General features: G+C 40.6%; 1 long non-coding RNA gene across 1 annotated transcript; it reads left to right on the top strand.

Annotated features, from left to right (window-relative positions):
- The first annotated feature begins 2,605 nt into the window (after nucleotides 1-2,605).
- LOC118723366 lies at nucleotides 2,606-24,121 on the top strand. The gene is made up of 3 exons (XR_004989241.2): nucleotides 2,606-2,940; nucleotides 12,513-12,518; nucleotides 24,092-24,121. It is a non-coding gene; the product is annotated as an uncharacterized LOC118723366 (long non-coding RNA).
- Nucleotides 24,122-27,376: the final 3,255 nt, after the last annotated feature.

Below are 27,376 nucleotides of genomic sequence, written 5' to 3'. Positions count from 1 at the left end.
TCCGCCCTGGTTCCTCTTCCCGGGTACCTCTGGTTCAACCTCAGGTCCGTCCTGGGAGTGCTGGTGTCCCAATAATTCCATCAGGGACGTATGCACAAGTGACCTGGGTGCCTCCGCTAGAAATCTGACACGTACGACCCTAGGTACAGTACTTAATTAATAATTTCACTGAGCATAAATCACCCAGGAGACAAATACGCAATGCACGAATCACGGTTTATTTACCAGAGTCCTGGTGGGTTCCAGAATCCTAGGCAGGCCACCCAGGGATCCTGATCTCACACACACACACACACACACACACACATACACACGGTACATGGAGGACTTTGCAGCTGCAGCGAGGCTTGAGTTGATGCCTCTCACAATGGCTCACAGTCCGTGGCTCGAGCCGAGGGCAGAGCTTTGACTGGTGCAGGCAGGGAAGTGGAGAGCGACCCTCTGTAGAGGAGCAGAGGGAATGTCTCTGATCTCCTGTGGAACTTGCTCTTTTTATGTGTCTTCAGTGCTCAGATGTGTCTTTCGTGTGTCTGATCAGCGGGTCCCAGGAGCCTAGCTATCCGGTCTTACATATGGGGTACAGATCACTTCATCTATTTCCTACATACAGGCCACTCAAGGGTGCTTATCAGATTGTTTACATTCCATTCATACTTTCAGATATCACACTTTGATTCCACACTTTAACACTTATTCAATATTATATGTATCCTTATTACTATTACTAAACAGCTGGGTCCACGCAGAGCTCCGTCACCTCTCGGGCGGGTGGAGGGAGCTCGTCCTGAGTCCTGCACGTGGAACATCGACCTTGGCCCTTGGCCGCTGCTGCCTCACCACCCCTCCCTCCCCACCAGCCCTCCCCCCACTCCCCACCCCCGCCCTGCTGCCTGGGGAGGAGCGCAGGATGTGCAGGCGCCACTGGCTCTGAGAACTGGGCAGACCTGAGTCTTTTTGCTGCTGCTCTTCAGTTCTGTTTTTGTGCATCTGGGGTAACAGGAACAGCGGTAGCAAAAGTAACCCATTACCACCCTCCGGTTTGGAATAGAATGCCCATTCCTACATAAGGGGGTTTGAGGGGAAAGCATCCCCACCAACCAAGACCGTTCACAGGTATTATCATGGCTTTTTCTTAAGCAAATTACATGTTTTTCTTTTTAAAAAAATATGTTTTTATTGATTTTTTACAGAGAGGAAGGGAGAGGGTCAGAGTTGGAAACATGGATGAGATGGATCAGCTGCCTCCTGCAAACCCCCTACTGGGGATGTGCCCGCAACCAAGGTGCATGCTATTGACCGGAAGGTGGTGCGCTCTGGGGGCTCAGGCCTCCAGGGGCTACTCCTTCCTGCAAGAAGCCTGCACTGGGCTCTCTGAGCCTCACCTAAGAGCGCTCGGTACCGCAGACAGAGGGCAGCTGCCAGCAAGGACTGGAGAGCAGGGGCCGGAGGTCTTCGTGGATGTGGTAGCTTGAGGAAGGTGCCAGCGGCAGGAAGAGTCTGAGGTGGCGGAGGATGGCGCTCTGCAGCCGGGCCTGAGGAACCCGGAGCCTGCTGCGGCGCGCTGTCCTCCTCGTCTATGGAATCCAGATCGTCTGTGGAATCCAGATCGTCGTCTGTGGAACTCGGAGCGTCGTCTGTGGAATCCAGATCATTTTCTGTGGAATTCGGATCATTGTCTGTGGAATCCAGATCATCGTCTGTGGAATCCAGCTCGTCCTCTGCGGAACCCGGAGCCTGGTGCAGCACGCTGTCCTCCTCGTCTGTGGAATCCAGAGTGTCGTATGTGGAATCCAGAGTGTCGTCTGAGGAATCCAGAGTGTCGTATGTGGAATCCAGATCATCGTCTGAGGAATCCAGAGTGTTGTATGTGGAATCCAGAGTGTCGTCTGAGGAATCCAGAGTGTCGTATGTGGAATCCAGAACGTCGTATGTGGAATCCAGATCGTCGTCTGAGGAATCCAGAGTGTCGTATGTGGAATCCAGATCGTCGTCTGTGGAATCCAGATCATCGTATGTGGAATCCAGATCGTCGTCTGAGGAATCCAGAGTGTCGTATGTGGAATCCAGAGTGTCGTATGTGGAATCCAGAGTGTCATATGTGGAATCCAGATCGTCGTCTGTGGAATCCAGATCGTCGTCTGTGGAACCTGGAGCGCCGTCTGCGGAACCCGGAGCCTGGTGCAGCACGATATCCTTGCCGTCCTCCAGGAGAAAGTGCTGCCCCATCACAAAGACATTGGGCCAGGAGGACGTGAGCCTGGAGCTCCCTGGAGAAGGAATGCCGTGGATGCTGCCTGAAGTCTGGATATTTATACATCCGGAGGAAGGGGGTGAGTGCAAGCCTCTAATGCGCCTACTGATCACTTCATCCCATTCCAGCCAACCAATCACTCAATCCTGTTCGACCAAACAGTTCACTTCATTGTGCTGGAGCTCTATATTTCCACTAAACATCTAGCCAGTCACTCAATGCCCAGTTAGCGCTGCCCCTCCCCGCCTTCTTCAAAACATGGTTTACCGAAGGCACCATATATTTCCGGTCACCCAATCCCCGGCTCCAGGAAAGCCCATCCTGACAAGCTACTTCCTCCTCTCAGCTGTCCTGCAAACCCAGCCTCCCAGCTGCGTTACTATGGGTTAGCGTTAGCAGATTGTCTTCCTAGGAAGAAAGGGCTCCGAATTTTCTCTCAACCTTTCTTGTGGCCAAGAAGCCAATGGGGACAAGAGGCCTGGTGACTCCCAAGCTGGTGAGTAGTAGGTGCTGGTACCTGTGAGCCCACTGCCCTTTCTGTCTCCCCCACCCCCCGGGGCCTTGGAGTTCCAGGAAATAGCTCAGCTCTGAGCTCCAGTCCCTCAGTGCTGAGCTCTCTGATCCTAGCCATGTCTGTTGAAGCTTCTTGATAATTCATCCTATTTTACTAAAACCAGGGAACCATGTGAGTCCCTGCGTGTTGGCAGAACCAGTGAATAATACCTTAGATGTTTTAGGAAATCTAGAGGCAAATGGGGCTTTCCTCCGGGGCCAATACAGGAACCAGGGCCCTTTGCCTTTAAAATGAGGGAACTTTTGGATAGTTTGGAACTGTAGTGGCCACTTCGGGAAACGTTAGCTTACCTAAGATAGTCCACCTTAGGGCTGCCCTTAAGAAGCAAGCATCCTGGAAGCTCAGGGAGAACATAGAATGTGTTCTTTGATTGGCATGAGGAAACTTCTAAGAGACAAAATATCTCCTAAAATGGTTTCTCTGTGGGAATGCTTATGGTGCAGAAGTGAAAAAAATAAATAAAAATCAGTGGCTGGTGTGGCTCAGGGATTAAGCACCCCCCTGAGCATCAAAGTGGATTCCCAGACCAAGATGGTTGGTTCAATCCCCAGGGGCAAATTATCCTCCAGTGATGATTAACAACAACCACGAAAAGACAAGGGAACAAACAAATAAAAAATAGAGGTTAAAAACTAGAGTGGAAAGTTTTAGCCACCTGTGCAGGTAACCTTAACTTAGTCCTTCTCCCAGAAACCCAATTTGGCTCCAAATACTATTTAGAGTTTTTAAATGATAGCTGCAATATCTTTGTGTCTGTATGTATGTTTATGTATCTATGTATGCATAATACCGTATGTATGTGACTTTTATTTGTATATATATTTTATTGATTTCAGAGAGGAAGGGAAAGGTAGAGAGCACCATCACTGGGTGCCTAGCAGGGAGCTCGGTGAGCTCAGTTGTTTATAGACAGTCTGGTATTCCAAAGTTTGGGGTTCACAAATTGCTGTCTCCATTGTTCTCCCATCTTCTCTCTCTGAAAGCAAATACATTGTTTAAAACCTGACCATCTCAGGCTCTGGCTAGAATGCTCAGGTGTTTAGATCATAGTCTGGATATACCAAGGTTTGCAATTGAATCCTTGGGTCAGGGCACATACAAGAAGCAACCAACGAATGCATAAAGAAGTGGAAAAACAAATGAATGTGTCCCAGGCTCTCTCTAAAAATCAAGAAAATTTTAAAAAATGACTTTCAGGTTTGATCCGAGTTTTCAGCACACACACAAAAAAATTTCATTTAACAATCAATGTGTACCGTATTCTTCTTCATGGAAAAATAAGACATCCCCTGAAAATAAGACCTAGTGCATCTTTGGGAGCAAAAATTAATATAAGACACTGTCTTATTTTTGGGGAAACAGGGTAGTAGGTTAGCTTGCTGCTGAGGTCCAGCTGATCAGAACTGAGTGAGATAGGCCAGACATGCTCTGTAGCCCTCCTGTGGTTCCTCCCCAGCTGGCCAACCTCCCACTTCTCTCCCTGGCCCTGATCCTGCACTGGTGGGGGTTCCTCAGCCTGGCCTGTGCCCTCTCACAATCTGAGACCCCTCAGGGGATGTCAGAGAGCTGGTTTCAGCCTGATCCCACAGGCCAGGCAGAGGGACCCCACTGGTGCATAAATTAGTGCACCAGGCCTCTACTGCTAGTATAATATTAAAACTAATATAATATTGAATGTCAACTGAAATTAGGTTTTTTTTTTAATTTTTTTATTTCTTCAGTCAAAAATATGTGTATGCCTGCAAGCTTGGGAAGGGGCAGTCTGGATCTAGAAAATGAGGGGTTCCAGGTAGAGAGTAGACTATGTCTTAAAACACCTGTGATAGTCAAGAGAACCAGATGTTCTTGGGAAAAACCCATGAAGTGAGGTGTGAGCCTACCTTGCTGAAAATAAGAGAAAAAGAGAGTTTGGAAGTACCGCCAAAGTCTGTTTATCACTCTAATCTAGATTACAGATATTGTCCTTTAGCAGAAAGGGCACTTCAAATATATGAGCGATATACATTTGTAAGATTGGTTCAAAATGCTTTTGTCCATAAAACTAAAAGCATATGATGAATCAGATTTTGGTTTTTAAATGATACTAATAAGTTAAAAAAGGCATATATACCCCATGACCTTTCCCAAGGTGGTTTAAGTATACACATTTACCTGATTCTGTGAGCTTCCCTCTTTTTGATTCTACATTAAGTGAGATCATACAGTACTTGTTTAGCTCAGTTTGACATTTCATTTAGCATAATACCCCAAGGTCAATTCATGTTGTCACAAATGGTAGGATTTTCTTCATTCTTGTGGTTAAGTAATATTCTATTGTATATATTCTAGAGGCCCAGTGTACAACATTTGTGCACAGAGGAAATAGTCCCTCCCTCAGCCCAGCCTGCATCCTCTCGCAATCCAGGATCCCTCGAGGGATGTTGGGCCTAAACTGGCAATCAAACATCCCTCTTGCAATCCAGGATGCTGCATGCACCAGTGACCATACTTTTCATACAGTGAAAGGCATCTTGCTGTTGTGTGGGCATCTACAGTTTTTTTACCTGATTATAAAAAATAGTATATAACATGATTCTTTTGAAGCAGTTGTACCATTTCCCCCATCTTATGGGTAGAACAACTGAAGCAGAGAGAAGTTAAGAAATAGGCTTTGTCATACAGTTGTAAGTGTCAGAATTAGGGCTGACCACAAAATATGCAAGCCAGAGTCCATGCATGTCATTGCTGTATCATCCTGTTTTGTTTTGTTTTGTTTTGTTTTCAGTGTTAGAGTAGCTTTGCCATGTTTTAATTTTTTAAATCTAAGAGACTGTTCCCAATATATAGGGTAGGGTCCCTCGACCTGACCAGCAATCAGGGCCGATCTGTGGAGCAACCAGTGGGCGGGACAATGGGCGGGGCTCCGCTGGCATCTGCCTTAGCTGGCAGCCTGGTGCCACCTGCTGGCCAGCCCCGCACCCTGATGGCCAGCCGGCCCAGCACCTCATCTAGGGAATGAGGGCTACCTCCCTCTCCAGAGGCAGATGCTCAACACAGGAGCTGCCTCCTGGGGGTCAGTGTGCACCATAGAGACCAGTCATTCCACCGGTCATTCTGCTGTTTGGTCAATTTGCATATTAGGATTTTATTATATAGGATGCTACATCTTCTTTATCCAGTTATCCACTCACAGGCAGGTTATTTCTGTCTTGACTCTAGTTAATAATGCTGCCGTAAACATGGGAGTGCGAATTTTCCTTTGATACTGGTATGCCTTCTCTTTAGATATATACCCAGAAGTGAGAATGCTGGATCATATGTAGTTTAATTTGTAATTTTTGAGGACCTCCATATTGTTTTCCATGTGGCTGGATCATTTTACATTTCCACCAAGAATGCACAGAGGGCCAAATGGTAGTTAGCAGGGGGTGGAAAATGAGGAAAAGGGGGAAATGTTGGTCCAGAGAAAAACTTCTTGAAGATATGGGAATCTAATTCACAGTTTTAATTATATTTTATACTTGAAAGTTGCTAAGAGAGTAGATTTTAAATTTTCTCACTACACAAAAGAAATGTTATTGTGTGACATGTTAGCTAATGCTACTAAGGTGGTAATTATATTGGAATATTTATATATCAAATCAACATGCTGTGTGTCTTAAATTTCCATGAGGTTATATGCCAATTATATCTCAATAGAGCTAGGAAAAGAGGTTAACCTGATGCATTTAACACTATGCCATCACAATGAGTCAAGCTGACACATTACTTTCAGTGTGTAAATAATTCTGAAAGTAATTTTTGTAGACCAAGCAAACACAGAACAGGTCTTTCTCTGTACTCTCTCTTTCCCTTCTTTCTTTCTATAAGAAATCTGGACCATATTTAACTCAAAAGTGACCTTATTTCAATAAGATATCTTTAAGGGAGACATACCTAGTAATTAAAATGCACCTAATCCTAATATTAAACTTTTTTCAGTGTACATGTGTAACTGTCTTAGTTTTATCATTCACAAAATTAAGTCCACAAATCCCTAACATACCTTAAAATCCCCCTTTTCTTTAAACACTGAAAGAAACATTGCCACTGTTGTGGTTTGTTTGTTTGTTTGTTTGTTTTTCATTAGTAATCTAACTAGGGCTGTGAAAATGCTCAACACATACTAAATTTTCTCTCATGATGGGTTTCAATACCATACTTCAAATTCAATCTTGGAAGAATCATTTTTCTCCATAATGACCTTCAATCATTCTTGATTATTTTAATTTATTTAGAAAACAATTGATTAATCTGCCTTGAGAGAAACTGTATATTTCTGTTAATAGCAAGTCATTTCCTGGTCAAGTATTCATGGGAGAGTTCCTTCAGCAGTAATGAGGTTATTAATAGTGCCTTATGATACCAGTCCCATTGTCATGGTAACCATCTGATGGTGCCACTGCTGGGTCCTGAAGATTATTACACCATTATGAAGCCCCAGTTGCTTCAATAAGAAAGGCTAACTCTAAGCATTAGTTTAGCACTCACCTGTCTGCTCTTATGTGATGCTCACGTCCACATTTCAGTTTCTGAGAGATAGATAGTATTCTCTGGCAATCCTTATCTCTCCCATTCATTTTTTGGTAAAGATTCCCCATTTTGTATTGGATTAATCTGTCACTCTTCTCACAAATATTTAAATGTGCATATTATTAAGTTTTCCTGAACTTTTATTTCATTTCCAATGTTATTAGAGAAGCTCTAGGAATTGTAAAATATGAGGTTTCATTAGAGGAAATATTATTTTAGTCATCTTTCAGTGAAAATGTATGTGGACTCTAAAAGCCAACATTAGCTTATAGAGGTGGGCAGATTTCCACACTCCTTCATCTCAGAAAAGTTAAGATTAACTGATGCAACTTGTTTATAGCTTAGTACATGCTAGAGTTTTTTAATTTATCTGTGAATCACAGAAAAATCTAAAAAACAAAAGACTATCTTTATTCTGGCAATCTTCAAGAACATCATGATACCAGACAAAAATAATACCAGTTTAGACTATTAAGTTTTTTAACAGCTCTTTAGACTAATATGATATTAATTCTCTATTGGTGCTGATGATTTTGCTACTAATTATTAAATCCTTGGATCATTTCTTTTTTTAATTTTATTGATTCTGTTATCACATAATTGTCCTCATCCCCCCATTCCCAACCCAAACCCCTCTCCCCATATGCCTCCACCCTCCTGTTGTCCGTGGCCACTGGCTAGGTCCATATGCATGCACACAAGTCATTTGGTTGATCTCTTCTCCTTACCCCCACCTTCCCCTACTTTCCCTCTGAGGTTTGAGAGTCTGATCACTGCTACTCTTTCTCTGGGTCATTTATTTTAAAAAATTGTTTTACATTTTTAATTATAGTTGACATACAATATTATATTAATTTCATGTGTGATTATTTTCATAGTGATTAGACATTTATATAACTTGTGACATGCTCACCCGGTTAAGTCTGATAAGGGGTCATTTCTAAGTTATGTCTTTTCAAAGACTTGAGTTATGAAGAGTAGAGAGCAAATTAAGAATCCTAAATTTGCTTACTAAATTTTTAGTAAGCAAATGTATGATCAGTGGTATACCCTGGTAATTTAGGACCAAGACTAATCATGCTCTTTAAGACTATGACAAAAGAAAATGGAGTTAGAAAGGCAACACTGAGAATACTGCATTCACAATTACTCTACATATAAATAATGCCAAAAATTAGCTTTGTCTTTGTCACATTTTCGCCCTCCTGTGTTGTAAAATTGCCTTCCTATAAACAATGTAACTTTCTTTATAGTTTTCCAAGTTCAATACAAAGTGTCTGCTGGGTAAGAAGGCCTGGAAATCTGGAAAATGCAGATGACAGGAGGAGCAAGTTACCAATATCCTGGCAAATGGAGAATCAAGCATGAACCCAATCTCTTTACTAAAGATAGAAAATTTTAGACAAGCACATTAAGCCTGAGCCTGCTTTCTCTGGGTTGGCGCAGTACATCTCAATCAGCCTCTTAAAGCACAATCTGTGGCATGTGCATCTTTATAAATAAAGTATTAATTACAGAACACAGCACACAAACTTGACAGGCTCAAATTCACCTTGATGTGATCTACTGGGTTGGCAATTGAAGGCTTATGTTCCAGAAGAAATTCTTCCTATTATTAGTTGTTTTCAAAGATATTGATCTGTGTCCCATGAAGTAGTATCTGAGTATATTATTATACCTTAGGTTCATTCTCATAAATTGTTGCCCCAGGACCATGGTCAGAAAAGTGCAGCTTGTGAGCCACATGGAGCTCTTTGGCCCTTTGAGTGTGGCTCTTCCACAAAATACCATGGCTTGGACGAGTCTGTTTTGAAGAAGTGGCGTTAGAAGAAGTTTAAGTTTAAAAAATTTAAATTTAAATTTGGCTCTCAAAAGAAATTTCAATCATTGTACTATTGATACTTGGCTCTATTGACTAATGAGTTTGCCGACCACTGCCCCAGGAGAATGAACAGAGAAGAAAAAGAGAAATTGAAGGTGGAAATAAAAAGAGAACAGCAAAGAAAACAGAAGTAAAACAGATTGCAGAGCCTTTGTTTAAACATAAGGCAGTGATGGGCATTGTGAGAAAGTGACCTTATAACCACAATGTAATCACATGTAGAATAATAACATTCAGGAGACAGACTATGAATGGAGTCCTACACACTGATAGGCAAAAGATTATCTTTGCCAAGAGAACCTCTAACCTTACCAATCAAAAATAATATTAACTTACGGCATTTGAGTTGTTTAAAATTGAAGGCATTAAGCAAAAAGGATCAAAACCCTACCGCTTTTTAAAAATATTTCAATAGACCTGGCTGGTGTTGGTTGAGTGTCAGTCTGTGCACCAAAAGTCACCAGTTTGATTCCTGGTAAGGGCACAAGCCCAAGTTGTGGTTTCAGTCCCCAGTTGCAAGCATTCATTCATTTTAATGAACTGCAAGTTAATCAATAATGTGGGATTTCAGATTTTTCAAGTGGTACTCTGATTCACCAGTATTTGGGAGGGGGTTAATTCTCCAGGTAACAAGTTTTGACTCTGTGAAACAGAGTATTATCCTATACTTTAGTCAGTTTCCCTGGGGAACACTTCTGCACTGAGCTTAGCTATAGAAACCTTGTTGGGAGGTGCACCTGTGGAAGAGAAGGGAAAGAAAGAGAGTGCAACCTGATTGGTTAGAGGGGAGGTTGACCTCTGAGGCAGTCTCTGCCAAACCAATAGGGGGCTCTGAAGCTAAGATGAGCCTTCAGAGTTGACCTGACTAGAGCAGGTGGGCCAGGACTCATCTCAGTCAGTCATTGGATGCAGGCTGTCCTTGGATGGAGGACATAACTTAAGCAAGTAACTCTTCTCAGCTGAGGAAATCTTTTATATATATATATATATATATATATATTATTGATTTTGTACAGAGAGGAAGGGAAAGATAGAGAGTTAGAAACATCGATGAGAGAGAGTCATCGATCAGCTGCCTCTTGCACACCCCCTACCGGGGATATGCCCGCAACCAAGGTACATGCCCTTGACCGGAATCGAACCCGGGACCTTTCAGTCCCCAAGCCGACGCTCTATCCATTGAGCCAAACTGGTCCCGGCTCAGCTGAGGAAATCTTGTTGGGGATTGCCACCTGAGGGCTATTGCTGAGAACACTCTTAGCAGAGAGGATGAGGGTAGGGAGTTAATACCTTCGATCCTGAGGGGGATGCTGGTAAAATGGTCAAATCATCTATCAGATCTGGAATATGAAATGTTATTCTATATAATAAAAGCCTAATATGTAAATTGACCAAAAGGCAGGACCACCAGTTCCTATGATGTGCACTGACCATAGAAGGCAGATGCTCAATGAAGGAGCTGTCCCCTGGTGGTCAGTGCACTTCCACAGGGGGAGCACTGCTCAGCCAAAAGCAGGGTTCATGGCTGATGAGTGCAGCAGCAGTGGTGGGAGACTCTCCCGCCTCCACTAGAGGCAGGCAGTAATGAGCAAGGGGTCCTGGACTGCAAGAGCCCTGGACTGTGAGAGGGATCTCTGCCTGCTGGCTTAGGCCCACAGTCAGACATTCTCCTGGAAGTCCTGGACTATAAGAGGGCACAGGAATCCCCCCACCTCCCATCCCCAATACACGAAACTCATGCACTGGGCCTCTATTTAAGAAATAATCTTATTTGAAAACAAATGTATTACATAAGTTCTCTAAAGAAATATCAATCTTATTGAAATATCTCAAATAACATTTAATGTTGCTTTAGTTTGAAATGATGTTAGGAGAGAATAGAAATTAGTATGAAATTGACTATAAGAAACAAAATGTCTAACTCAAAGGGAGTCAAATATTAAGGAAATGTATTGACTTATGTAACTGAAAATACAAAGTGTGGGGTTCAGGACTAACTTAACCTAAAGTCCAACTCCATTGCCCAGTGCTCCCTTGTCTGTATTCTTCCTGGTGGAGCAGTTGGTTTTGTTTTTTTACTCTGTAGAAGTCTTGGTTTCACATTTATCCATAAAATCATCACCGGGAAGATTGTCTCTTACTGAAGCTTATGGTTCATATTGAAGAGTTTGGGTTTGCATTTTATTCTAAACACAATAGGAGCAGTCAGAGTGTTTTCTTTAAACTAAATTTTATTTAAGTACTTACATTAGCATTGTAACTAGAGTAAATTCAGTACTTACTACACATACAGATTTCAAAGTTTCGTATGTCTACAAATGCAAGACATAATGCTGTGCATATTATCAAAAACTTTGTTAAACATTAGCAATGAAATATTATCCCTATTCTATTTAGAAATAGAATAAAAGCAAGCATTTTACTTATGAAATTCATTCTTAAATAAACTACATTCATAAACACTGTCTTGTAGATTAAAATTCTGGTTACATTTCCATTTGAGCAATGTACAATCACCTAGCTACAGCAGCAAAACAAAATGAGAAAATACTTAAAATAACAGACAAAAAGTCATCCATCTGCTAAGTAGCAACAACAAAAATACTCTTTAAACTGTCTCAAAGTCAAATAAAATGGAAACAATTCACTAACAAGATTTACATTTACATTTATGTAATGTACATTTATTTAAAATGCTACTCCAAGAATTATAATAAATTTCCTATGAAGTTTCCATTTCAACCATAGCATAATTACTTTAATAATAACAAAAAATTGAAACAGAAAAAGTTCTAAATTATTTAAAGACAAAAACACTTTTATATATAACTGAATTGTATTAATGCATTTGTAAATGTCAAAAATGCTATAAATACACAAAATCCAAGTACAATTACATAGAAAAAATGAAATCACTTGCTTCAGAATAAAATTATCTAGTTATAAAAACTACCCTACAAATTATAGTTCTATCAATCTTCTATTTGAGCAAACGGCTTTACTAATAGCAATAAAGTGAAAATAGGGGGAAAAAATAACTTTGAAAACTGACTCATTAGGAGGGATAACAAGAATGACTCATGTTTGTTTTTAGACTATATAGCCAGAAGTCTGAATCCAGTGTTTGATGTAACATGACTTCTTATTGGCAGGGAGAATATGGTGGGCCAGGGAAGTCTGTTGGTCAAGAGGATTCTGGGAGAGCTTTGCAGTTGTTTTCCAGAATAAGGGAAGAGTAGTGATGCTCTTGTCAGGAACTCGTCTATGAGATATGACCTCTGACTAGAACATAGAACCAATTCTGGTGAAATAACTAAATTAAAAGGAGATCCAAACAGTCTTTCTGTGTAAGGACCATCAGGACAAGCTCTGTCTGTGGGGCCTCCAGAAAGAACACAGAATGGGGTTGCATCAGATAGAAGGGTCCTTCTCCCGGGTCATGGTCTCATTGGGTGGCACCTGGTTCATACTGGGTTCTAAACCCTGGTTAGCCAAGCCATCACAGCCTGCTTTTTCTCCTTCCTCAGGAATCAGCTCGTCCAGGGGGACTCTGCCAAAGGTTACCCTGGGAACTCCGGGGCATAAGTGGGGCAGGTGAATACATGTAGAAATGTTCACATTTGAATTTTTCTTCAATTAAGATTTATTTTAAGTTTGCTTTTTTCATTATTGAATTACCAAGGTTTCACTTAACATCAGCACTCTCAACTGTTCTTGTGAGCGTATCTCTTGCAGGAAACAAGCTGGCATTGACAATGGCCAGTGATTATTTTCAATTTTTCTAGGAAATGATAACTTGTATTTTATAGGTGTCCAATTCTTTACAAGTTTGGCTGATTTATTCAGTTTCTTTGAAAATGTTCTCCTCTTTTCATGGTAAATTTCCTCCAAATTGAATTTTGGGTGAAAATTTATTTCTTTTTCTCAATGCAGTTCTGAAAGAACTGAGTGCTTTTCTAAAACTTTTGCCTCTCACTTTCTTTTTTGTTTTTTTCCTGACTGCAGAAAAGTTTTCTTGCTTTGCAGAATTTAATATGACCTCAAAGTGTATTGATTATGCTATCTTTCAGTTAATTTAAAGTACATTTGTTTCATTTTTAAAGCGCTTTTAAACAAATGTATTTGTTTCCCGTTGCTGCTACAACAAACTACCACAAAGTTAGTGGTTCAAAACAACACAAATTTATTACCTCCCAGTTCTAGACATCAGATGTCCAAAAGCAGTTTAATGCCCTCCACCCACACCTGATCTCTGAATTCATAATAATTTGGCCATTCAGTGTATATCCTATATAATAAAAGGCTAAAATTATCATATCTACAAGCAGATCTATGTTCTTTCTGGAGGCCCTACATGAGAATTAATTTGTTTTTCCTAGCTTTTAGAGGCTGCCCACATTCTTTGACTTGTAGCCTCATTAACTTCTGCTTTGATTGTCACATTTTCTTCTCTGATTCTGACCCTCCTGCCTCCCCTCTTGTGACTACATTGGTTCCACCCATATGATTCAGGATAATATCCCTGTCTATAGTTCCTTAATTTAATCATCTTCAAAGTCCTCTTTTCCATGCAAGGTAACATATCCATAGGTTCCAGGGATTTGAATATAGACATCTTTGGTGGGGGGAGGGGTGGACATTATTCACCATACTATACTATTTACTCAGCCTCATTCATTGTTCTCTTAAAATCATCCTCTAGGTGGCTATGTTTTGATACATTTGTTATATTGGATGTCATGTTTTCACCATTCATGATGTCTTCTCCAAGAACAGCACTGTTCTGCAACCTGGCTTTGTCTTTCAGAGCTTGTTGCATACAACTTCCAATTCACTCACTCTTCTTTTCCACTCTCCTGCTTCTTGTAAATGCTGTTTCCTCCTCCTCTGAAGATCAGAATTTTCATCCAAAGTATGGTTTAGTGCTATTTGAAGTTGTTCTTTATTCTTCTGTGTTTTAAAGACTGTTTTGGTTGAAGCTACTTAAAATTGGAAGTGATTTGATGCATCCTTTAAAGAATGAATGATTCTTGTTACATTTGCCATCAGCACAACTTGTTCTAATGATTTAGGTTTCTCTTCTTTCAGTTATTTTCTAGAAGTTTTTAAGTCCAGGTAAATAGCTTCCCAGGTCCTTATCGATTTCTTCTAGTTTTTGTTTTTCTGATAATATCTCCTAAGGCTGGCTTCTATTAACATTGACTCAAGGCCACCATCAAATAATTGTGTATGAGTCTAAACGTTTCTAAGATAATGCTGCTTTTCTGTCAAAAAGGCAGAAACTCCAGTGTCTAGTTCTTTGTCTCTAATTGCATAAAGTAAGATTCAAAATTCTACATTCCACTGTAACTAAAAACACCATCAAATCTTACAACAACCCTGAGGATCTGGGCTTCCTCTAAGGTCACTTATCACCCTTGTCAGCCCTGACTCATTGTCTGGAGGCCCTGAGTGACCCGGAATCTCACAGCTGCTATGGCTCCAGACGCCTTGGCTGAGCTCCGTCTGGCTGTCAGGACCCTGTGTGGCACCACAGGCTGCAGAGAACCCTGCAGGCATTACTCCCTGAACTGCAACTGGAGCTCCATAACATTTCTAGGTCTCCGCTATGTCCTTCACCTGCTCCCAGGCTCAGGCTGCCACCTCCGTGTCCTTGCTGTGTTCACCATCCCCACCATTGCAGTCACCCTAAGGCAGGTGCCTGTTTTTTGTCACTCTGTTTCCTTTCACATCTCCTGTAGAGGGCACAATAGATGCACTGACTGATTTCCACACACACACCTAAGGGAAACTCGGTGATCCTGTTCCTTGCCCTCTCTCTAAAGTAAAAATACTCATAATTATTTATCTGCAACTGAAGTTTTCCCAAAATGGTATATTGCTCACCTCTGCCCTAGTCTGTCTCTTCTCAAAGTTCACATCAGAAGAAAAAACAAAAGAATCTTTGCTTGTAGCTTTTTCTTGAGTTTCTAGTTCTTTTTTCTCTTTCTCTCCTATATTTCATCCAGGTGATGGGAGAGAAGATTAATCTCTCTCCCTGCCATGTGCTCTTATCCTGTCTTGCCACTTGCACTTTCCTTTTCTCTGTATTTAATTTTGTAGGTTCTCCTTTTTAGACCAGAGGCCATGGTGTCCTTCAACTTCCTCTGATTATATGCCTTCCCTTACTTCATCTCTCCTACATAATATATGCATGAACTAAATGTGAAGAGTCAACCCGTCCTAATCTTAGCATATAAAAGAACCTTGGCTTAAGGGGGTGAGCTTTGAGACCAAGGACTGGTCTATGACTCCTTTTGCCTAAGCACCTTTTGTCCTCTCCTTCCCTGAAGTGAGGAATTTTATTAAGGTTTAGCCTTAATGATAGATTAGTGTAAGGGAAATATAGTTTGTAGGGGAATTAAAAGCATGTAGGTTAAATAATTTGGAAATGTTATCTCTGTTGCAATTTCATTATTCCCCTTGGAAAAAAATTAAAGAGAAGAAAGAAAAAAACAATAGTCTAGCTCAACTAAATACCAGAAATGTCTATGCATTTTATATATTTTGACTTTTTAAGAAGTAATATTACTTATTTACATATGCTTATGGTTCCTAGATTTTAAATGCAAAAGTATGAAATTGGTCCTGAATGTCCTAGAAATGTCAAAAAGTGAACTAAGGAAAGTTTAGGTAAAGAAGTATAGATTTAACAAGGTAACATCTTGTGTTGTGAAATGTATTACATAAAATACTTTATCCATGGAAATGACCAGCAAAGCTATAGTAAGTACTGTTCATTGTAGGTGTATTTTTAAAGAGTTGTAATTAATACAATGTGGCTAACTAAACCTCTAAAACGCCTACAAATTGTTCTTTAACTTTTGACTAAAAGGTATAAAGTATACACAAAGGGAAAACTGCATTCAGTCATCATATTCTGATTATTATGTTTGAAATAGTCACAGTTCTCCCTCAACACCTGCAACCAGGCCAACCACGGAGAGGAATTTCACAATCCTTTCCCATTCCAAATCAACCTCTGCAGTGCCGTCAGGATGATCTTCCCAAATCATTATTCTCATCATGCCACCAGTGCCTTCGCTGAGTGTGGCATGCCAAGTCTCTACAATCACTTCACACCCACTTATCTCATTTTCATTTTTCCCCTCTCTTGTCTGTGCATGCTCTAATCCGTGCATGCTCTAATCCAAACACATTGATCTAGCTTTTATATATGATTGTTGTAAGCTATTTAATTGCTTACTTGAGCTTTATCCTATAAGAAGGGGATCACCCAGATTCATTTTTTATGTAAATAACTCAGCTTAGATTTTTATTATGTCTTCATACAATAGATTGGTTTAAGGGTAAAAGCTAATTGAAGTGGGAGCAATCAGATGCTTTCTTCTAGAATTCCGAATTGAGATTATGAGAGCCTAATTTAGCTGCTGCTCCAGAATGGCGGGAGCACAAACCTGAGAACTACTGTATAAGCAGCCAATGGTCTGTGGACTGTGAGGTTGAGAGGTGGTCTTTGGAATGACAAGATAATGAAGATGAACTAAAAGCAGTAGAGACAAGGGATCATGAAAGCCATGAGAGTTTATCTGAACCAGCCTTAGTGCCCTTTCTATAATACATGTTATGTTTCCGCTCTGGAATTGGAGTCATGCTCCTAAATTCTCAACATAAACCCCTCTTGTTTTGAAACTAGTTTCAGATGATTTTTATTGCTTGGAACCCTAAAAATCTTTACAAATGCATATTCTGATGAGGAATAGAGAAGAAGAAAATATTAACAATTTTGGAAGATACATAAATTTCACATCTCAAGATTACTACATTAATATTTTGATAGAATCATACCATAATTTATTTTCAATATGCTTCAAATAATCTAATCCAACCTTTGCCACTATATTGATGTGTGTTGATGGTTGCTTTTTGTCTAAGGTAACTTGTCACTGGGAGTTGTTTTCTCATTTCTCAGCATCTTTGGCATGCAGCTATTTTGCCAAATGAATAAGGACAAAAATATGTGCATCACTTTCAGGGAAGGACATATACAGCTAATGCAGGTTTCTAGGTTCCATTTTTCCTACCTGTCAGGCTACATGCAGAGGACCCCAAAGAAATGGGACTGGCAGAACCACAAATTTCAAATGCCACATGGAAGCCCACCTGCCAGACATGAATTAGCTGATAACTAACAAGTCTACTCCTAATTTATCCTATATAATAAAAAACTAATATGCAAATTGTCCCCTCAACTGGAGTTCCACTGAGAGTTTAACCATTCAACCAGTCGCTATGATACGCACTGACCACCAGTGGGCAGATGCTCCAACAAATAGGTTAGCTTGCTGCGGGTGCTGGTGAGCTGGCCTGAAAAGTGAGGTGTGAAGTCAGAGCCCTGAGGAAGCTCCCTGGGTTTGGTCCAAGCCTGAGAGGGAGACAGGCAGGGGCAGGAGCAAGGAGGGACAGGGTAGCAATGAAGGCTGCTACACATGATTCAAGAACAGTGGAGTGCACAGCCTGTGGTGTCCTCAGTGAACAATTTATAATCTTCAGAGCTGCTTCTTTTTATTTTTTAAGTTTCACTAACCACTCCAGGAGAGTGGGTAGCACCACTATGGGGGGACAGGCCAGGTGCGCCTGCCTGAAGCCAAGAGGTTCGCCTTGGACTTCCAGGGACACGGCAGAGAGGAGGGTGAAGCTGAATCGGAAAATCTGAGCCCAAAACTTGAAAAGAAGCTGGAGGCAGTGAGGGGTGGAGTATGACAGCCATACAGGGCCCTAGAAAAGCTGCTGGGTGGGGGCAGCCAAGGAGCCCAGTGCCTCTCCCATGGAACAGTCTCCATGTCCCTCCCTCCTCCTCCCCATAAACCTTCACCCCAATCTCCTCCAAGGCTCTGCCTGGGCTGCCCCCCACCCCGCTCAGCACCCCCACCCCATCCCACAGCCTTGCCCTACCCCACAGAGACTTTGGGGAGCTCCGCCCCCAGAGGAGAAAGGGGGAGACTGAAGATGGGAGATCTCAGGAGGAGGGGGCAGAGCAGGGCCCACCAAGTTGATGCAGGGGAGGGAGGGAGAGACCCCACAGGACTGGGGACAGAGATGGGTAGGGAAGTAAAAATCCTGACCCCATTTTATAGACCCCAGCAGAGTTTGTATATGGGGAAGGAGGGGAAGGGCAAAGACAAAAGAGAATGTGAGGGGACTGGATGGGTGGAGAGCACCAACTTTTGAATCATGGCCTATTTATTTTTATTTAAAAAATATATTTTATTGATTTTTTTGCAGAGAGGAAGGGAGAGGGATAGAGAGCTAAAAACGTCGATTAGCTGCCTCTTGCACACCCCCCACTGGGGATGTGCCCGCAACCAATGTACATGTCCTTGACCGGAATCGAACCTGGGAACCTTCAGTCCACAGACCGACATTTTAGCCACTGAGCCAAACCGGTTTCGGCTTTATTTTTATTTTTGTTAATATATATATATATATATATATATATATATATATATATATATATATATATATATATATATTATTGATTTCAGAGAGGAAGGCAGAGAAAGAGAGAGAGAGAGAAACATCAATGCTGAGAGAGAATCAATCTGCTGCCTCCCACACACCCACTACTGGGGATTGAACCTGCAACCCAGGAATGTGCCCTTGACTGGAACTGAACCCAGGACCCTTCAGTCCACAGGCCATGACTCTATCCACTGAGCCAAACCATCTAGGGTGACACATGGCCTAGTATTTAAAACTGCTGCAGTAGGCTGAGCAGGGGTCTTACCATGATGGTGTTACCTGATGATGAGAGTGTCTCTCCTTATGTTGGCATAATCAGAACTGCAGTGAAGTAAAGACACACACCACAGAGCCTGCAAAGGGCTTCCATGTACACAATGCAATTTACTTTGTGTGGCAGCTGAAGAGGGTAAGCAGAGCCTTGGAAGGACATGAGGTCTCCAAGACCAGAGGCTGGAGGGAAAGTGCGTGCCGTGCATTCCGCACTTTCTATTTAGAGCTACAATCTATATATATAAAAGCCTAATAGGCTAAGTGTCTGACTGAGCAGTCAACCGATGGGTCACTATGATGTGCACTGACCACCAGGGGCAGATGCTCCAGTTAGCAGGTTAGCTTGCTGCTGGGGTCCAGCTGATTGAGACTGGGCGAGATGGGGCTGGACACACCCAAGAGCCCTTCCCTGGTCCCTCCCATGGTTCCTCCCTGGCCACTGGCCCCAATTGGCCCCGACCAACCCCAATCAGAACTGGGCTAGATGGTCCTAATTGGCCCCAATTGCCAGCCAGGCAGAGGGACCCCATCCATGCATAATTTCGTGCACCAGGCTTGTAATAAAATATAAGATAAATAAATTGTGCGGATTTCTTTGTTGTTATTATTAAACTTCCTCTACTGTGAGCTCCACAATGACTAGAATGCTGCAAGACCACAATAAAGTTTTGTTAATTAAGGGTATGAACCCATTGCACTAAAACCAAAATTATGTATTTGTCTTAAGTAAATTACATCAATCCATTGTAAAGGGATTGCAGTTCTCTCTTTTGGCCCCCAAGTCATTGTAGGATAACCCTTATTTATGGTTATTATGGAGAAATATATGATTATTATTTAAAAATATATAAGAACAAAGGAAAATGTAGTTTAAGGGTAAAGGAGTAAGTGGCAAAATACTGTACTTTACAACCTTGGTGCAACTGTGCTATTACAAATTACTGAGTCTTAGTAAAGATTTTGCCCCATAAAAGTACATATTATTAAATTTTAGCACCAGGTATGTTCTTTATCCATGGATTTAAAATGTAGCTTTCTGATTAAAAAAAAAGTGATAACAAAAATGTTAATTTTTCATGAAAAGGAAATATAGGATTGAAGAGTAGAGTCACTCACTGCTGGTTAACCTGTTTTATTCTTGATAGTGTGACACCTAATAGGGATCTGGGGGAATTAGCAGTTCTGGTTTTGTAGTTCGGAAAGCTTTTAAAATGAAGGAAAAAAAATAAACTTTAAAGATGAAGAAATGTTGAAGGCAAACCTATATTTTAGATAACTTTTTCTGGATATGGCTTAATTTAGACCCTTCAAAATAACTCCTCTATTTTAAATTTTAAAAATACAAAACTCATTTTAGATAGTGTTTTCTCATTTAACTTTAAGAAACTTTTTACACATTACTTTAATTGAAATATTTTAAACCATGTATTATTTTATGTTAAACAATATATGATGACAATATAAGATATATGAATAAAAGATATATAAAATATTCCTAAAACTTTTCTAGAAGTGGTCTCATTTGTTTATCTTCTCTTTAGTTTTTATTTTCATTTATTCTTAAAATCATCTTCTTAGATATATTTTATGAATATTCCGATGCAATTTTAAATGTCTATTGTATGATTATTACCCTTCTTTTGACATTTTATTACGTACTAGTTAATTAAGGCTAAAATTGTGAAAACATATCATTGTAATTTTTTTATTTTATTTAGGGTTTTGATTATAGATATTTTCTCCCTGACAGTAAATAGAAATAAGAAATAGTTTTAATCATTTAATTAAATCAAATCCAATGAAAGCAGAAAGAGAATTTATAGGCCTTATAGGTACTAGATAAGCCTTTTAATTATCTGTGGTCCTGAGAAGAAATATAAGTTTTTTATATAAAGATAAAAAAATAAAATTGGCAACATAAAATAGTCTAGGAGAGGGAAATAATATCTACCAAACAAAAGGTCAATATCTACCAAGTTCATGGATTAGATTTTGAACAAATGATTTAATAATTAAGTAATATTTATACTTTATTTGAAAATAGAACCAACCAATTCAATAAAGTAATTGGGTAAATAAATTTCCAGTTGAATGTTTAGTACAAGCTATAGATAGTTGTGGCAGAAATTTTTTTCATGTATTCTTCCTTTCCTGACCTTTGTAAAGTTTTGGGAACTGATGTTCATGCCATTCCATTCATTATTGCTCCTCATCAAATTATAAATTCTTACATGCATCGTTCTTTTGGTTCAGAAAAAAAATGAGATTGAATAGAAAAAAATGAATTAACATATTTTCCCTCTTTGCTCTACCTTTTCTGGGCAAGTAGTGCTGATCTGGATCTTGATATAGTAGCCATTAATAAATTAAATAATGAACATTGGCTCTGTCATGGGCTTCCTTTGTGATAGAAATCAAGAAATTTAATCTTTCTGATTCTCAGTTTCCTGAGAATTTTAAAAAGAGACAATTTTCCCACATATCATAAGAGTCGCTATAAAATTAAAAAGAGATTGTATTTTATAAAAGCATTTTGAACATAACTATTTTTGACCCATTATACTTTAAAGATTGGAGTATACACACTTTCCATTTCTTTTCCCTCATGAAAATGTCTCAAGAGTCTAAAGAAAGAAGAAAATAAAGAGTATGGGACTCACAAATGGCTCCCACCTGAAATCACCTATTCACCAGAAGGGAAAATTCACCTTGAAACACAACATGCTGAAAAGCTGTTTTAAAAGCTCTATTTAGAATGCCATCTGGTACTAACATGCTTCATAAAACAAGGAGACCGTGATGGAGCTTGGCACATCTACAACTCTCTCTCTGAGTGAAGGAATGTTTGCCACAATATCTGCTAATGGGTGAACAGTAAATACAAATTGGTGAACAGCAGGTGGGGCCCAATCCATTAGGCAAAACTGCCTGTATAGAAATGGGGGCATATCAAGATCTAAGCAAGCTCATGGTCACCAGCATGCAGACAAGATTCCAAGCACCTACTAATAAGATCTGCATGATGGACTCAAGGAAAAGTAGCAGTACTGGAAGAGCAAACAGATTGCTGGGTTGTGCTGCTTTAGGGAGAGCCAAAAATATAATGCTAAAAATTCTTGGAATAGTAGAAAATGTTTTTGCTACCTGAGTTGACACAGAGACAATGCCAATATGCCCAAGTATACTTTTTTGGAACTGAAATTACAATTTGGTTAGTAATAATTTTTAAAAAATAGGTAAAATTAAGTATTCTAAGGAATCATTCTATAGGAAATATATATCCTCTATCTAACCATTCAGTATTGGCATTTGTCTCACTACTCAAAACTCTCCAAGGGGGAAAGACCATATTATGACAGGATTGTCAGACTGCTTTTTTCTTTGTAGATACATTTCTCATCTCGTTTTGTTAGTACTTGCCAGTACCTTTACAAAATAATATTTCACCCTTTAATGTCATAGAATTCTAGATTGTTGGATCCCCTATATCCTTACAGAAAACTTGTATTTTCAATCACTGTCAGACCCAGGACTTACTATATATAGAAGCACTTGCATGTGTGCATACATGCATGCATTTGCACAGTATATCTCAAGACAACCTAGAAAATAAAGTGTTACAGTCTGAGATTATTATGAGCCTCCAAGGATAGGTGGTTAGTTTTTAAGCAATGGGTAGTAGAATTATTCAATGCACAAAGGCTATACTTTTCCTTGATTCATTCTGTAATTACAAGTAACTGAAGGGCTATAATGAGAACTGTAATACTTGGTAGATACCCAGATGCAACATTCAGGGCAAGATGTATGAAGAGGAAGGCTGTGGTAACAATACATACCCTCAAGTACACCAAGAAACACAGAGTAAAAATTTGCAAGTAGAAAGGAAAGCAGTGTTTTATACTATTTTCTGACAATGTGAACAAAAGAATAAAAACAATGAGAGAGCTGATATGCCAGGCAGCTCCCTCATTAGGCCTGGGTAAGGAATTTTCTCTCACAATGATGGCAAGTTATTTCTTCACTGAGTTCAAGGGGGCAAGGAGGAAAAATATATTGAAGTTTACTATGACTGCAAAAAACGTGATGGATATTTGTAGTCCATTACATGGTATTGGAATTTTACTAAATCTCATTTGCTCCATCCACTGATTTTTCTCCTCCTCACCATTCTTGTCAACTTTAATTGACAGACACTCACCTAAGAAAAAGGCAATTAGGTGAGAGGTTTTGCTTTAGATTGAAATAAAGCACTTTCTGAATGCCATATGATCAGGAAAGGGTAGGCTGCACTGCAATGACAAGCTCCAAATCTAAGTGGCTCAACACCTCTACTGTTTTGTTTTGTTTTTAATATGTTTTATTGATTCTTTACAGAGAGTAAGGGAGAGAGATAGTTAGAAACATCAATGAGAGAGAGACATAGATCAGCTGCCTCCTGCATACCCCCTATTGGGGATGTACCCACAACAAAAACGCATGCCCTTGACCAGAATCCAACCTGGGACCTTTCAGTCCTCAGGCCTACACTCTATCCACTGAGCCAATCTGTTTTCAGCTCTACTGTTTATGTCTTGTTCACCCTAGGCTGGCCACAGTTATGAACAACTTTAGGACAGCAGTCCCCATGTGGCATTGCAATGAATCAGGTTGCTTCTACCTTTTAGATTTATTATGTCAATAATTTGTCTCCTCCACAATTACTGCCACAGGGGAAAAGACTGGAAGATTGTTTATGATTCTTCACTGCCTCAGCAAAGTAGTGACAAACGTCAGATCTGCACTCATTTCCATCCAGAATTAGTCATGAGGCTTTGTTCATCTGCTAGGGGACTGAGAAGAGCTTTCTTTTCTGTGCACAGAAGAGCAGGAGAACCAGATACCGGAGAACCTTCAAAATGACTATCACACCATAGCTGCATTTTTAAGACTGTGAGGTGTTCTTGTAAAATAACATTTATAATATCAAATAAAACATGAGCAAATAAAAATTAAAAGATTTGGTTCATTTTTTTAAATATGTTTTTATTGATTTCAGAGAGGAAGGGAAATGGAGAGATAGAAACATCAATGATGAAGAAAGAATCTTTGATTTTTACGAGCCCACAACCCACCAGGAGCCGAATGGTGACCTCTTGGTCCATAGGTCAACACTTAACCATGCCACCAGACCACTTGGCTCTTTTTTTTTTGCCGTGAAGAATCCAGGGAAACTGTGGGCAATTTTGTTAAATTCACAAATTATGGCCAGAAAATATAGGTTGGAAATGTGCTTGCCATATGCAACTAAAAAAATAACAAAAACATAAAAACGCAACTCGACAATGTTTACTTCTTCAAATATTATTTACCAAATTTCTAGAAACAACTTCTGGTCTCCTCTTATAAATTTTCTATCTGCTCTTGTAAATGTTACCTGAACAAGAGCAGGTTTTCTATGTAATTTTTAAAATATCTTCTGGGTATTTTTTCTCTTTGTCTGTTTGCATTCCAAAATTAGCTAGGCAATATTATGAATTATTTTATTGTTTACTTTGGAATTTATGTAACTAATGATGTCTTTATTTACTTCTATATTAACTTAAAATATGCTTTTAAAATACAAACCATAAATTAATTGCTATATTCTTAATCTTCCATATTTGTGCATATCTATACATATAAAGAGGTAATATGCTAATTTGTCCATGAAGATGTCCCCATAAGGACCAACTTGCAAATTTATGCACAGCAGGGGGCAGCCAAGTTCCCTGAGGAGACTGCCTGACAGGTGCCAGAGCTGCAAAGAAGAGGAAGATGCCAAGGGGAGCTCTTCCAATCCCCCTGCATGGACACCTTACCCCAGCCCCCTGAGGGAACAGACAAACACCCTACCCCAGCCCCTACACCCCTAAGGGGACAGGGAGGCTGACCAGACAGGGAGAAGAGGCAGCCTCCGGAGTAGCTGCAGCCTTCACCTCCAACTCCAGATCTCTTTCCCATCACCCCCGCCAAGGGCTCCCACAACAATAGCACACCTGCGACCACCCATCAGGGCCCCTGATGGATCCAGGGCCTGCTGCTAGCTGCTACTGGGCTCCCTCCCCTAGGGCCAGGCACACCTCTCCCCCCTACAACTCCAGACCGGGTGGAGGCAGACCTGAGCAGCCCCTCAGGGTTAGACCCTTGCCCCAACAGCAGCAGCGCCATCTCCACAGAGGAAGCGCACTGGGGAGCAGCTAAACTGGCCCTCCTAGCCCGCCTGGCTCCACCCTGTCCCTGCCCTCACCCCGCTCCAGGAGATTGGAGCCCTGCCCTGAGCTGCTAAACAGCCAGGTAAGATTTAAAGAATGGTGCCAAGCAGGAAGGTTTGACAGTGACTCCCCCTTTGGCCTCGCTGCCCCTCTAGCGCCTCCCTAACACCCTGCCCCCCACCAGTGCCTCCAGGGACAACCACCACTACAGGGCTGCTGGCCAGAGCCCGCCCCTCCAAGGCCTGCAGAGCCCTCTGCAAAGCTTCCATAGTTACAGTCCCAGGAAACAATCCTGCCCCTTCCCCAATCAGCACCTGCCACCTGTAAGGGTACCCATGAGCTTAAAATTAACAATCCCTTCACGTTTAGACATCACTTACTTGATGAAACATTTCTAGGTTTATTAGCTCAGAACCTCCTCATGACAACCCAGTGAGGCAGGCGGAGAAGAGATTACAATTCCCATGGTCTATGCGTATGGATTCAGAAATGAAGCTCAGAGAGGAAAAGCGTCAAGCCCAGTGGTTCCCAAGGTGCAGCACACGCCCCACAGGGGCGGGGGGGGGGGAGGTGTAAATTGATTTTAAGTGGGGGCAATTCGAGAATGAGTTAACAGTGATTTTTTTGCATTTCTTATGGTTCTAGGGAGACTCATCTATAGCTTTTTCTACATAACAAAAGGCTAACATGCAAATGACTGAATGGTGGAATGAGTGGCCACTATGATGCATGTTGACCACCAGGGAGCAGACACTCAACTCAGGAGCTGCCCCCTGATGGTCAGTCCATTCCCACAGGGGAGTGCCACTCAGCCAGAAGCTGGGCTCACAGCTGGCAAGCACAGTGGCAGTGGTGGGAGCCTCTCCCAGCTCCATGGCAATGCTAAGGATATCTGACTGATGGCTTAGGCCCACTAGCAATAAGTCGGACATCCCCCCCAGGGCTCCTAGACTTCGAGAAGGACAGACCAGGCTGAGGGACACGCCCCCCACGTGCACAGATTTCATGCACTGGACCTCTAGTATAGTAGAATAAACATATTTATGGAAATTGTGTCATTCTTTGACAGTTAATGTGCTAAAATAAAAGCAGACAGTCACATATTTAAGTTACTATTCAAAGTTAAGCATTGCATCACTTATATTACTATGAATGAGCTGATTCTAATAGAGATTATATATTTTGAAAGAGTGTTATATAAATAATTTCATAGTCAAATTCATAAAAACTTGACAGTAGTTAAATTATTAATGTGAAAATATATAGTTCATAAAAGGAAATGGAAGTGAACATTACAAACTTGAGTTTATGGACTCAAGGAAAGTCTCCTACCAAATTTGTGTTACTTAATGGGACAATCTATCCTTGTACTCTTCCGTATCTTAGCCAATGGTCTTGGCCATGTCTTAGCAAACATCATTCATTTTCTTTCCATCCAATTCATTCTCAACACTCTACAATCTTTTTATGGAAACTCTCTGGCAATGTTCACAATTAACCTTCATATCTTCATATTCACTGGACAGTTTTCAGTCTTTCATGAAAAATCCCTTGGACACTTTTCAGTCCTACTGTGACCTCATCCTTACATTGTGCAGCATTGATCTTTACTTACTTCTGGAAAATTACTCCTTTTACTGCTTTGATATGACATTTTCCTGGCTCTTCTCCCAACCTCTTTGATCTTTTATTCTTTGTTCCCTTTGTGAATTTTTTCTTCACTCTCCCATTAGATATTCCTGATGCCCATGACCCTAATTTATGCTCACTGAGTTTTGTTTGCTTTTTAGTCTACTTTTATCTTCTGTGTGATCTTATTTACTGTCACATTTTTTAATCAAGACCATATGTTGTAACATCCATATCTATATACCTAATATTAATCTGATATATGAATTTCAGGTTTTTGTATAAAACACTCTGATGGACATATATTTCCAGATACTTCCTGTTCAACAATTCACTGAATCTTAATCCCCTGAATTATATATCCTGAATCTCAAACCACTTGTTGGCACTACCATGCACACTGTTTTGCAAGATATACAACTCTTCCTGGATACCTGTTTCTTACCATTTACACCAATAAA

Source organism: Pipistrellus kuhlii, unplaced genomic scaffold, assembly GCF_014108245.1.
Source record: "Pipistrellus kuhlii isolate mPipKuh1 unplaced genomic scaffold, mPipKuh1.p scaffold_m20_p_2, whole genome shotgun sequence".
Classification (NCBI taxonomy): domain Eukaryota; kingdom Metazoa; phylum Chordata; class Mammalia; order Chiroptera; family Vespertilionidae; genus Pipistrellus; species Pipistrellus kuhlii.
The sequence above is the reverse complement of the archived record's forward strand: the minus strand, read 5'-3'. Positions and strand labels throughout refer to the sequence as shown.